The sequence below is a fragment of the Macrotis lagotis genome, chromosome X, assembly GCF_037893015.1.
Source record: "Macrotis lagotis isolate mMagLag1 chromosome X, bilby.v1.9.chrom.fasta, whole genome shotgun sequence".
Taxonomy (NCBI): domain Eukaryota; kingdom Metazoa; phylum Chordata; class Mammalia; order Peramelemorphia; family Peramelidae; genus Macrotis; species Macrotis lagotis.
Genome location: NC_133666.1, coordinates 469,305,354 through 469,320,071, shown reverse-complemented (window position 1 = coordinate 469,320,071; position 14,718 = coordinate 469,305,354). Strand labels below are relative to the sequence as shown.

Genomic DNA, 14,718 nt, shown 5'->3' with positions numbered 1-14,718 from the left:
TATCTGAGGAGCTGAGACATTAAATAACTTACCCATGATCTCACAACTAATAGGTGTTTAAGCCTAGGACTGATTTGACTCCAAACACCACTGTGAGAGTGGAATGATAATTTATGTCCAATTGAGAGAAGAAAATAGTGGTATAATATAATTCATAAAATGCGAGGAGATAAAATTAAGAAATGATTTGTTTAAAATAAAAGTTATGGATTGGTTATTTTAAGTGGTTTTTGATGTTCATTTATTCATCTTTATAAATTGCAATATTCCTACTTACTAATGATTACCCTGATCTGTTTAACTTTCCTCTGATGGTATAATTTGAACTCTTTCCATAGAGAAACTAAGGACATCTTAAATTTCCAGAATATGAATCCTATTTCCTTTCCTCCTTCTTCAATGAATTTTATTCCATTGGTTTTTACCTTCTTTTCATATTAATTAAAACCATATCTCTTATCGATTCATCATTCTTTTTGAAGACCTATTTATTCTAACATGTTCCATGTTGAGAAATGAAAAATAGGCTCATATCATAATATTTAAGTGTACATAGGAGTGACATGAATGTAATCTCTAGATTCCAGCACATTCTTATACAAGACATTCTATAATTTCTACCTTGAGCAGAACAAGAGAACCTGAGCATTTGATCCTTCCCTTGATTATGGTTATTGAGTTTGACAAAGCTTTTTAGCCTCCCCATAAAAAAAAATATTGCTTGTCTAGGAGTGCCAGTCTTGTTTATCACAAAAGTCTCATTTCTGGTTCCTAGTCCTTCCTTTACTTAATCACCAACTTGGTTCCTTTATGCAAAACTGGTTGTGTAAAGATTATCACAAATAGCAAATAAAGAGTAACCCTATTGATTTAAGAAAAGCAAACAGAGACATTTTACATATTAGAATAAGTCAGAAAGTATTCAAGAAGGACTAAGTCTTCCAGTTGGAATGGGATATCTCAACTCAAATGCAGAGAGAATCCTTGATTTCACCCAAGTAATATCCCCAGAGTCTCTAGAGAGGAAAGATAAAAATCAGGGTATGAGAAGAGCTGGCTTCTTAAATGTCAGAAGCTTAAGATCTAATGATGTCTCCATGAAAATGTTTAGCATTTTAATATCTCCTCCCTTTCTGGTCCTGCTTGGTCAATCCCAGCTTGATACCCCATTTTGAAGACCTGTCTATAATGTAAAATCTACATGAACACTTTCCTCATTCACTCAAGTACTAGGGTCCTCCTTCCCCATACTATTTTATAGTTATTTGAATATATTCTGTGTGTGTGTGTGTGTGTGTGTGTGTGTGTGTGTGTGTGTATGTGTGTGTAGTTTTGTCTATTAGAATTTAAATTCTTTGTGGATGGGGACTGTTTTTACTTTTACCTTTCTCCAGTAAAGTGTTTGGCATAGAGTAGGCATTTAATATACACACACAAATATTTTTAAAATCTATGTTGTTTTCGAATGGAATTTCAGGATTGAAATGAGAAAAAATCTATTTTTCTTTATGTCTAAAAACAAAATAAAATATTTTATTAATAATAATTAGAATTTATATAGTTCTTTATGATTTGGATAGCATTTTATACATATTCTCCTCACAACTACCATGTGAAACAAGTTCAGAGAGGGTAAGTGAGCCCAGAGTCACATAGTCATTAAAGTTTTGAAGCAAGAATTAAATTCAAGTCTGCTTGATTCCATATCTAGCACTTCCTCCATATAAAGTTGCCTTTTCCTTCCTACTTACAAGCCTTTTCTTAGTTTGCTTTAACCTTAATACTAATGCAGTCATCTTGTTTTTAATTTAAACTAACACCAAATTACTGTAAAAAAATGAATCCCCCCAGCAGAGACATAATTTTTATATTCTGGTTGTTGCTTTATTACAGTAAAAAATTTTCATATTGAACTCCTATGATTAAAATTTTTAGATTTTCTATGTAATAAATAAATGATTGACACCATACAGGTCTTGCTAAAAGCATCTTTCTATACTAGTACCTTCTGAAAAGACAAATTGGGTAGATCGGCAAATACAGAGTACCATAAATGTAATCTTTAAAGAATTTGCCCTTGCAATTTGATGAGTAACATATTGAACTGATCTTCCCAGAAATATTTTTAATGGCCAATATTGAAATTGCTTTGAATTGTAATTGTTATAGTTGTAAAAACAACTTTAAAAAGGTTCAAAGAGCTATTCATATCCAATTTTTCTTCTGAACTACACTGAAAAATCTACATTTTGTGTGTATATTGTTTCAGTTAGTGCCCAGGGACATATGGTAGAAATTACAAATACTTCAAAATATGCTCTTTCTCCCAGTGGAAATAGAGAACTAATCCTACATCTTTTGTAAGATAAACATGAACAAATCTCTAGAGAAAAATTGCTTAAGGGACTTTGCTAGCATATTACTAGCCAATTATTTAGACTGGCTTATTCTTTCTGAATATTCTGTTTTTCACTGAAATAAGGTACTTTCCAGATAGCTCTGCAGTAAAAAATAATAATAACATGTTTATGTAGTGCTTTGGAGGATTATAGAGTGTTTTCTTCACAACTACCCTATGAGGTTTTTACAACAAATATTTTTTCCCATTTTACAGATAGACAAACTCAGAGAGGCTAAATGGACATAAATAATCTATGTTATTTAAGCTATTTATGTCATAATTGAGAGCATAATTCAACCAGCTTTATCTCAGCATCACTTTTTTGTTTCACCTCAGTGCCTTCCAAATACTAAGCAATTTTAGAAATGCTTTGTTCATAACTGGTGTGTTATAAATACCTTCTCTACTATTTACAACTTGTGTGATTTTGGAAAACTTAACCTCTGGGGATTGGACTAGACAGCTATGTGTTCCCTTCTGTCTCTAAATCTGTGGTCTTATGATTTCTGTCTGAGAACTCCCATCTTCTCCTTATAGGCATATTTGTCCCATAGATTGAACTTAAATCCTTTCTGAATATGTTTGTTCAGAATTTATATGAATGCCTTCTTTTATATGGGAGAGAGGGAAGGATGATGAGAAATAAGAGAGAAAGAGAAAAAGAGAGATTGCAAGAAGAGAAAGAGGGGAGAACATAGAGATAGGAAGAAGAAAGTCAAAAAAAGGAAGCAAGAAAGGAGAAGAGACAGAAAGAAGGTTGGAAGAGAGTTTGGATAGAGTTTTGACTCCACCCCCAAATCACATTACTTTCCAACCCAAATTATCTAAATCTAATTACCATTATCTACTATAATTTATGCCTCCCTTTTTTATAAGTATCCTTCAGGTCAAAGACTATCTTTAACCTTATAACTCAGCACAGTGATTGGAAAAATAAAATATAATTAAAATAATAAAATAATTGTAATGATTTTCCTTCCTTCTATCTGTTACTGCTCACTCTCTACATCACTGGCCTATTTATATGTTTGGGGGTTTTACTTTATTTTATTATACCTAGAATATCATTTTAATTATTATAAACCAGCTCAATTCAATTATTACTTTCTTCATGGAACATAAAGCTCACTACAGAAAAGGGTAAGAACAGAGTTGTTTTTTAATTAAAGATTTTATTTATTTTGAGTTTTACAATTTCCCCGCCCAATCTTACTTCCTTCCCCCCACAGAAAGCAATTTGTCAGTCTTTACATTGTTCCCATGTTGTACATTGATCCAAATGTGCGTGATGACAGAGAAATCATATCCTTAAGGAAGAAACACAAAATATAAGAGATAACAAAACCAGACAATAAGATATCAGTTTTTTCTAAATTAAAGGAACTAGTCCTTGGTCTTTGTTCAAACTCCACAGTTGTTTCTCTGGATACAGATTGTTTTCTCCAATGCAGACAGCCCCAAATTGTCCCTGATTGTTGTACTGTTGGAATGAGTGAGTCCATCGAGGTTGATGTTGCTGTTAGGATCTACAGTATTTTTCTGGTTCTGCTCATCTCACTCAGCATCAGTTCATGCAGTCCCTTCAGGCTTCCCTCAATTCCCATCCCTCCTGGTTTCTAATAGAACAATAGTGTTCCATGACATACATACACCACAGTTTGCTAAGCTATTACCCAAATGAAGGACATTTACTTGATTTCCAATTCTTTGCCACCACAAACAAGGCTGCTATGAATATTTTTGTACAGGTGATGCTTTTACCCTTTTTCATCATCTCTTCAGGGTATAGACCCAGTAGTGGTATTGCTGGATCAAAGGGTATGCACATTTCTGTCGCCTTTTGGATGTAAAAAACAGAGTTTTGAAATAGTTTTCTTTACATTTTTCTTGATAATATGTATGTGCTGTCTCTATTTACTCATCATTCTCTAAAATGCGCTTTCTTCTATAAATATTGCAATTGTTGATCTAAGGTTATATATTGTAGAATAGCAGTCAAATGTCTTAAAATGCTACAAAGAGTTGCTTCAGTTCTTCAACAATCTGTAATTTTATCTATGTCTATATACTTTCCAAAGATGAAGATTGTTGCCTCTCCATGACTTGGTAGATGGTTTTATGAATTTCTGTAACCACAAAAATATCCCTAATCTAGTAAGCCTTTCTGAATTTATCTTTGTTAGTTCTGAAAGGACTGCACCTTATTTGACACCATTTTTAGTATGGGAGATCCTAATAGTGCTGGTGGTCATTATCATTGCCTACAAGAAATCATATTACACTGAGGCATCCAAGTAAGGCTTTAGTTGAATATGCTCATATACATACTTGAGAATTGCCCTTAGTGATGAGAATTTCTTGATTGGATTGTACTTACTGATCAAGAAGTTTCTGTTGTTCCTTTCTGTACCAAGCCTCCCTGACAAAACCTTATGTTTGGGTTTAGTGTTTCTCTCTTCTGTATCAGTAATATGATGGTTTTCAATTAAACAGTATTACCAGATAAGTAACTCTTTCAAAAATACTTTTGGTGGCATAATACATGATTTTTATTTAGTAATAATATTTAGGAAATGTGATTTTAAAAATAAAATGCTATCTTTATGAGTTTTGTTTAAATGTGTAAGTTTAGTTTTTGTCAGGTAGTATGAGTCAGAGAGCAATTTATTGGTTAATCTGTGGGTAAATTAATGAAGTTAATAAAATATGTCAGTGCTATTTTATTCATTGTTTTACATATGAAGAAGATTTAGATAGTCTTTCCATTTCCAACAACTGAAGTGTTTCAATGTGATCTTGCCCTACTTTGTTTTTCTAGAATAATTTGATATGCTCCTGCCTGAAGGAAAGGAGGCAAATTAGATGACCTTTTAACATCCCTGCCAATATTTTGATTAATTCTATATTATGTTATATTATATGTATATATGCATATGTATATATATAAATATATTTGCTATTGTTGGTCCTTCCTTCTCTCTTTTCTAAATCATATAAATATTTTGTTTTCTAATTATATGCAAAAGTAGTTTTTAACAATCTTTTTTCTTCCACAGTTTTGAATTTTACAATTTTCCCCCTCTTTCCCTTCTTCCCCCAATAGAAGGCAATTTGATATAGTCTCCTATTTTTTAGTTTTTGCAAGGCAATGGGGTGGAGTGACTTGCTCAAGGTCACAAAGCTAGGGAATTATTAAGTGTCTGAAGTGAAATTTGAACTCCCGTCCTCCTGACTCCAGGGCCAGTGCTCTATCAACTGCACCACCTAGCTCCCCCACAATCTGATATAGTTTTTACAATTCTTTCCATATTGAATGAAGAAAACATATCCACAAGGAAAAAAGAAAATATTAGAGATAGAATTATATAATACATAAGGCAACTTTTTTAAAAATTGAAGATAATAATCTTAGGTCTTCATTTAAACTGCATAGTTCCTTCTCTGAATACAGATGATATTCTCTATCATGGATCCCATAAAATTGTCCTTGATCATTACACTGAATGAGTGAGAATCCATCAAGGTTGATCATCACCCCCTGTTATTATTATTAAGGTACATGATGTTCTTCTGGTTCTGCTCATCCTGCTCAGCAGTTCATGCAAGACTTTCCAGGCTTCTCTGAAATCCCATCCCTCCTGATTTCTAATGAAACAATAGTTTTCCATCACATACATATATCACAGTTTGTTCAGCCATTACCCAATAGATGGATATCCCCTTGATTTCCGATTCTTTTGATGTTACAAACAGAGCTATTATGAATAATTTTGTGCATTTAGGATTTTTGCCCTTTTTCATGATCTCTTCAGGAATAGAATGAGTAGTGTTTTCATAGTTTCTGAGGTAGACTCCCAAGTAATTTATGTTGTCTGAAGGTATTTTAAATGGGATTTCTCTTTCTAATTCTTGCTGCTTTATCTTGTTAGTATTATATATAAATGTTGAGGATTTATGTGGGTTTATTTTATGTCCTTCCACTTTGCTAAAGTGGCTAATTGTTTCTAGCAATTTTTATATGATTTTTTTAGGGTTCTTTAGGTATATCAACATACATCTGCAAAAAAACTGAGAGTATTGTTTCTTCTATCCTGATTCTAATTCCTTCAATTTCTTTTTCTTCTCTTATTGTTAAAATTAACATTTCTAATACAATATTGAATAGTAGTGATGATAATGTGCATCCTTGTTTCACCCCTGATATATTGGGAATGCTTCTAGCTTATCTCTATGACATATGCTTGTTGATGGTTTCAGACAGATTTTTTTTTTATCATTTTAAAGAACATTTCATTTATTCCTATGCTCTCTAATGTTTTTAGTAGAAATTGGTGCTGGATTTTGTCAAAGGCTTTTTCAGCATCCATTAAAATAATCATATGATTTCTGTTAGATTTGTTATTGATATAGTCAATTATGCTGATCATTTTGAACTAATATTGAACCAACCCTGCATTACTAGAATAAATCTTGCTTGGTTAGAGTGTATTATCCTAGTGATAACTTGCTGTAATTTCTTTGGAAATATTTTATTTTTTTAAATTTATTTTTATTAAAGATATTATTTGAGTTTTACAATTTTCCCCCCCAATCTTGCTTCCCTCCCCCCACCCCCACCCCCACGGAAAGCACTCTGTCAATCTTTACTTTGTTTCCATGTAGTACCTTGATCCAAATTGGGTGTGATGAGAGAGAAATCATATCCCTAAAGAAGAGAAGTCTAAGAGGTAACAAGATCAGACAATAAGATATCTGTTTTTTTCTAAATTAAAGGGAATAGTCCTTGAACTTTGTTCAAACCCATCTCCTTATCTGGATACAGATTGCACTCCTTTGCAGACAAGCCCAAAATTGTTCCCGATTGATGCACTGATGGAATGAGCAAGTCCTTCAAGGTTGAACATCACTCCCATGTTGCTGTTAGGGTGTACAGTGTTTTTCTGGTTCTGCTCATCTCACTCAGCATCAGTTCATGCAAATCCCTTCAGGCTTCCCTGAAATCCTGTCCCTCCTGGTTTCTAATAGAACAAGAGTTTTCCATGACATACATATACCACAGTTTGCAAAGCCATTCCCCAATTGAAGGACATTTACTGGATTTCCAATTCTTTGCCACCACACACAGGGCTGCTATAAATATTTTTGTACAAGTAATGCTTTTGCCCTTTTTCATCATCTCTTCAGGGTATAGACCCAGTAGTGGTATTGCTGAGTCAAGGGGTATGCACAGTTTTGTTGCCCTTTGTGCATAGTTCCAAATAGCTCTCCAAAAGGGTTGGAGGAGTTCACAGCTCCACCAACAGTACAATAGTGTCCCAGATTTCCCACAACCCTTCCAACAATGATCATTATCCTTCCTGGTCATATTGGCCAATCTGAGAAGTGTGAGGTGGTACCTCAGAGAAGCTTTAATTTGCATTTCTCTAATAATTAGTGATTTAAAGCATTTTTTCATATGGTTATGGATTGCTTTGATCTCCTCATCTCTAAATTGCCTTTGCATATCCTTTGACCATTTGTCAATTGGGGAAAGGCTTTTTGCTTTAAAAATATGACTCAGTTCTCTGTATATTTTAGAAACGAGTCCTTTGTCAGAATCATTAATGTTAAAGATTGTATCCCAATTTACTACATTTCTTTTGATCTTTGTTACATAGGTTTTATCTGTGCAAAAGCTTTTTAATTTAATGTAATCAAAATCATCTAATTGGTTTTTGGTGATGTTTTCCAACTCTTCCTTAGTCATGCTCCCCTTTCCATAGATCTGACAGGTAAACTAGTCCTCGATCTTCTAGTTTGCTTATAATATTGTTTTTTATGTCTAAGTCCTGTAACCATTTGGATCTTATCTTGGTAAAGGGTGTGAGGTGTTGGTCTAATCTAAGTTTCTTCCATACTAACTTCCAATTATCCCAGCAGTTTTTATCAGAGGGAGTTTTTATCCCAATGGCTGGACTCTTTGGGTTTATCAAACAGCATATTACTATAATCATCTCCTGCTTTTATACTTAGTCTATTCCACTGGTCCACCACTCTATTTCTTAGCCAGTACTAAAGAGTTTTGATGACTGATGCTTTATAATATAATTTTAGATCTGGTAGGGCTAAGCCACCTTCTTTTGCACTTTTTTTCATTAAGCTCCTGGCAATTCTTGACTTTTTATTTCTCCATATGAATTTACTTACAATTTTTTCTAACTCGTTAAAATAATTTTTTGGAATTTTGATTGGTAGGGCACTAAACAGATAGTTTAGTTTTGGTAGAATTGTCATTTTTATTATATTAGCTCTACCTATTCATGAGCAGTTGATATTTGCCCAGTTATTTAAATCTGATTTAATTTGTGTGAGAAGTGTTTTATAATTGTTTTCAGAAAGATTCTGAGTCTGTCTTGGCAAATAGACTTCCAAGTATTTTACACTGTCTGAGGTTACTTTGAATGGGATTTCTCTTTCTAGCTCTTCCTGCTGTTTCTTGCTAGTCATATATAGGAAAGTTGAGGATCTATGGGGGTTTATTTTATAACCTGCAACTTTGCTAAAATTGCTAATTGTTTCCGGTAGTTTTTAGATGATTTCTTGGCATTCTCTAGGTAGACCATCATGTCATCTGCGAATGGTGAGAGTTTTGTCTCTTCCTTCCCAATTCTAATTCCTTTAATTTCTTTTTCTTCTCTGATTGCTGATGCTAACATTTCTAATACAATATTGAATAGTAGTGGTGATAATGGGCACCCTTGTTTCACCCCTGATCTTATTGGGAATGCCTCTAGCCTCTCCCCGTTGAACATAATGCTTGTTGATGGTTTCAAATAGATACTGCTAATTATTCTAAGGAACAGTCCATTCCTACACTCCCTAGTGTTTTTAATTGGAATGGATGCTGTATTTTGTCAAAAGCTTTTTCAGCATATATTGATATGATCATATGATTTCTGATAGGTTTGTTGTTGATATAATTGATTATACAAACAGTTTTCCTAATATTGAACCAACCCTGCATTCCTGGAATTAATCCTACTTGATCATAATGTATTATCCTAGTGATAACTTGTTGTAATCATTTTGCTAAGATTTTATTTAGGATTTTTGCATCTATATTCATCAGAGAAATAGGTCTATAATTTTCTTTCTCTGTTTTAACTCTTCCTGGTTTAGGTAACAGCACCATATTGGTTTCATAGAAAGAGTCAGGCAGAGTTCCATCTTTCCCTATTTTTCCAAAGAGTTTATATAGAATTGGAACCAATTGTTCTTTAAATGTTTGGTAGAATTCACTTGTGAATCTATCAGGCCCTGGAGATTTTTTTTAGGGAGTTCAATAATGGTTTGTTGAATTTCTTTTTCTGAGATAGGGTTGTTTAGGTATTTAATATCGTCTTCATTTAACCTGGGCAACTTATATTTTTGTAAATATTCATCCATTTCACTTAGATTATCAAATTTATTGGCATAGAGTTGGGCAAAATAATTTTGAATTATTACTTTAATTTCCTCCTCATTGGTGGTGAGTTGACATTTTTCATTTATTATACTAGCAATTTGGTTTTCTTCTTTCTTTTTTTAAATCAAATTGACCAGAGGTTTATCAATTTTATTGGCTTTTTCATAATACCAACTTTTGGTTTTATTTATTAATTCAATATTTTTTGCTTTCTATTTTATTAATTTCTCCTTCAATTTTTAGAATTTCTAATTTGGTATTTAATTGGGGATTTTTGATTTGTTCTTTCTCTAATTTTTTTAGTTGCATGTTTAATTCATGGATTTCCTCTTTCTCCAATTTGTTCACGTAAGCATTTAGAGCTATAATATATCCCCTGAGAGTCACTTTGAATGAATCCCATAAGTTTTGATATATTGTTTCATTATTATCATTATTTAGGATAAAATGGTTAATTCTTTCTATAATTTGTTTTTTGGTCCACTCATTTTTTAAAATGAGGTTATTCAGTTTCCAATTTGTTCTGGGTCTATATCTCCTTGGCCTGGTATTGCATATGGCTTTTATTGCATTGTGATCTGAGAATGATGTATTCACTATTTCTGCCTTTCTGTAGTTGATCATTAGGTTTTTATGTCCTAGTACATGTTCAATTTTTGTATACGTTCCATGTACTGCAGAGAAAAATGCATATTCCTTTCTATCCCCATTCAGTTTCCTCCATAAGTCTACCATATCTAATTTTTCTAACAATCTATTTACCTCCTTAACTTCTTTCTTGTTTATTTTATTATTCGATTTATCTATATCTGATAGTGGAAGATTGAGGTCTCCCACTAGTAGAGTTTTGCTGTCTATGTCTTCCTGTAGTTCTTTCAGCTTCTCCTCTAAGAATTTGGGTGCTGTCCCACTGGGTGCATACATATTCAATATTGAAATGACTTTATTGTCTATTGTACCTTTTAGGAGTATAAAGTTTCCTTCCTTATCTCTTTTAATGCTATCTGTGTTTGCTGCTGCTTTGTCTGAGATAAGGATTGCTACCCCTGCTTTTTTTACTTCAGCTGAAGCAAAATATATTTTGCTCCAACTTTTTACCTTTACTCAATATGCATCTCTCTGTTTCAGTTTCTTGTAAGCAGCATATTATAGGATTCTGTTTTTTAATCCACTTTGCAATTTGCTTACGTTATAAGGGAGAGTTCATCCCATTCACATTCAAGGTTATGATTACTAATTCTTTATTGCCCTTCATGCTATCTTCCCTCTGTTTTTATTTTCCCCCTTCCCCCACTTTATCCATATTCCCCAGTATTTTGTTTCTGAAAACCACCCCTTCAGTGTGTTTGCCCTCCTGTATCACATCTTCCCCTTTCTTTCCCTTTTCCCTTTTTCCCTTTTCCCTTTCCTTCCTTTTGTTATTTCCCCTTTCCCCCCCCCCACTCCCCTTCCCTTTCTCCATCCCCCCTCCCCTTTTCCCCTTTTAATACTTGCAAGGTTAGATGTTTTATAAGTTAACTGAGTATGTGTAGGTTGACTTTAAGCCAAGTCTGATGAGCAGAAGATTCAGTTGTTTCTCATTTGCTCCCTTCTTCCCCTTTATTACCATAGGTTTTTTTGTACCTCTTAGTGTAATGAGATTTACCCCTTTCAATCCCCTCCCTCCTCCAGTCTCTTTCCTGTCCCCCTTTCTAAGGAGGTAGTATTATTTTAGATCATTCTATCTAAATCATAGAAAATTCTGAGTGTCTGTCCCTTCTAGTTCAGTATATTCTATTGAATAGAGTCAAAATTCCTGAGAGTTATTAGAGTCTTTCTCCCAAGTAGGGTTAAAGTCAGTTACATTTCTTTAGATAGCAGTCTCATGGACAGGTCATGAATGTCCATAATTTCTGACTAGGTATATTCTCTCTGTTAAGAGTTACAATTCTCAACATTTATGAGAATCTTTTTTCCCCCATGCTGGGATATAGCCAGTTTCAACTTACTGGATTGCATTTTTTTTCTTTTACCACCCCCCCCTTTTTTTTTACCTTTTTATGTGTCTCTTGAACCTCCTGTTTTGATGCCCAAATTTTCTGTTTAGCTCTGGTCTTTTCATCAGAAATTTTTGAAATTCTTCCATTTCATTAAATGACCATCTTTTTTCCCTGGAAGAGAAGGCTCAGCTTTGTGGGAAAGTAGATTCTTGGCTGCATTCCAAGCTCCCTTGCTCTTCGAAATATCTCCTTCCAGGCCCTTTGATCCCTTAATGTTGATGCAGCCAGGTCCTGCGTGATCCTTACTGTGGTTCCTTCATATTTAATTTTTTTCTTTCTGGCTGCTTGCAGGATTTTCTCTTTTATCTGATACAGTTCTGGAGTTTGGCCACAACATTCCTTGGTGTTTTCATTTTAGGATCTTTTTCTGGTGGGGATCAATGTACTCTTTCAATAACTACTTTGCCCTCCAATTCCATGATATCAAGGCAGTTTTCCATCACTAGATACTGTAATATTAAGTCCAGGCTTTTTTTCTCTTCAATGTTTTCAGGAAGTCCTATAATTTTCAGGTTGCCCCTCCTCGATCTATGCTCGACGTCAGTGGTTTTGTTGATGAGGTATTTTACATTTGCTTCTATTTTTTCTATTTTTTGATTTTGTTTCACTGAGTCTTGCTGTCTCATGGAGTCATTAGTTTCTGTAGACTCCATTCTTTTTTGGGGGGAGGAGTTTTCTTCATTAACATTTTGCAACTCCTTTTCCAATAGGTCAATTCTACTTTTGAAAGAGCTTTCCATTTGACCAATTGAGGTTTTGAGAGAATTAATTTTTTTGCATTTGACCATTTGAAGATCTGAAAGAATTATTCTCATTTTGCATTTGTCCAATTGATGATCTGAGAGATTTATTCTCATTTTGTATTGGTCCAATTGATGATGTGAGAGATTTATTCTCATTTTGTAATTGTCAGTTGATCATCTGAGAGATTTATTCTCCTTTTGTTTTTGTCCAATTGTACTTTCTAAGGTGTTGTTTTCTTATTGCAAGGTATTAATTTTCTCTCCCAAATTTTTAAGCTCCTTCCTTATTTCTTCAAGGAAGTCTTTCTGTGCTGAAGACCAGATTGTATTTTCCTCAGAGGTTCCAGGTCTCTCTGAGTTAGGGTCTTTCCCTTCCAAGAATTTTTCTATGGGTCCACCTTTCTGCTGACCCTTCTTCATTTTGCTAAGACCTGAGTTGAGGAGGGGCTGGTTCACAGGTGCTTGGGATTGCTAAAGGCTTTACTCACTGAGTGCAGTTTCTCTGGCTGGCCAGTAGGGGGTGCTGGTTGCTTTCTCTGGAGTGTCTGTGACCTTGGTTGAGGCCTTCTCCCTTTGCTTGAAGGAGCTATTTGATTCTTTTGCCTTCAGTCAATGGTGGGCTTTACCCTGGCCTGAAGTCATTCCTCAGCTGGGCTTGTTCTTCTACTCACATACCTGGGCCTGAGGCAGAATTAGTTTGCATTTGTTTGCTCTGGGAAGTCTGAGCTGTAATGGGACTCTGACCTCAGACCAGAGGAGCCCAGGGATGATGTTCCATGATCTCCTGCACAAGAACTCTCCTCCAGCCCTGTCAGCAAGCTCTGGGGGGACAGCACCAACACCAGCACCTCTGCTCCCTAGTTGACTCAAGCCCCTGCCGTCTAGCCCCACCGCTGATCCAGCAGGTCCAGCTCTCAGGCTCTCAGCTTCCCAGTTCCAATTCAGCTGCTAATCTCACTGACTGGGGCTGATCCTTCCTATGAGCCCAGACTCATCCACCGGAATTTGGCCAAAGCTGCTTCCGGAGACAAATCCTGAGGTAGATGTTCTTTCTTCTAGCTTTTCTTTCTGGGGTTTTTTAGGTCGAATTTCTTTTAAGAGGTTTGTTTCATATGATAGATGGGGAAGAGATCAGGAGACTTTAGAACTGTGCCTGTTTTCTCTCCACCATCTTGGCCAGAAGTCACTAATATTTTAGTTAAGATTTTTGCACCCATATTAATTAGGGAAATTGGTTCATAATTTTCTTTCCTCTGCTTTGTCTCTTCCTGGTTTAGGTATCAGCACCATATTGGTGCCATAAAAGCAATTAGGCAGAGTTCCCTCTTCATTGATTTTTCCAAATAGTTTATGTAGAATTAGAACCAATTGTTCCTTGAATGTTTGATAGAATTCACTTGTGAATCCTTCAGTCCCTGGAGATTTTTTCTTAGAGAGTTCATCGATGGCTTTTTGAATTTCTTTTTTCTGAGATAGAGTTATTTAGGTAATTAATTTCCTCTTCATGTAACCTGGACAATTTATATTTTTGTAAATATTCATCCAGCTCACTTAGATTATCAAATTTATTGGCATAAATTTGGGCAAAATAGTTCCAAATTATTACTTTAATTTCCTCCTCATTGGTGATGAGTTCAACTTTTTCATTTTTGATACTAGTAATTTTTTCTTCTTTCTTTTTTTGATCAAATTAACCAAAGGTTTATTTATTTATTTTATTAGTTTTTTCATAAAATGAACTGTTGGTTTCATTAATTAGTTGAATAGTTTTCTTGCTTTCATTTTTATTCATTTCTACTCTAATTTTTAGAATTTCTAATTTAGTATTTAGGGGGTTTTTAATGTTATTTCTCTAATGTTTTTAGTTACATGCTCAGTTCATTGATTTCTTCTTTCTCTATTATACTCATTATGTATTTAGAGATATAATATATCCCCTAATGACAGCTTTGATTGTATCCCATAAGTTTTGGTATGTTTACTTGTTATTGTCATTGTCTTGAATGGAAAGAATTAATTCTTTCTATGATTTCTATGATTCTTTCTGCCTTTTAGGAGGATATACATTCCTTCCTTATCTCTTTTAATGAG

General features: G+C 34.2%; 1 protein-coding gene across 4 annotated transcripts in view; it reads left to right on the top strand.

The window, feature by feature from the left end:
* The window catches only part of PIEZO2 (piezo type mechanosensitive ion channel component 2), a 532,098-nt gene that overhangs the window by 266,186 nt on the left and 251,194 nt on the right, over positions 1 to 14,718 (top strand). The gene's annotated exons all lie outside the window — the stretch shown is intronic.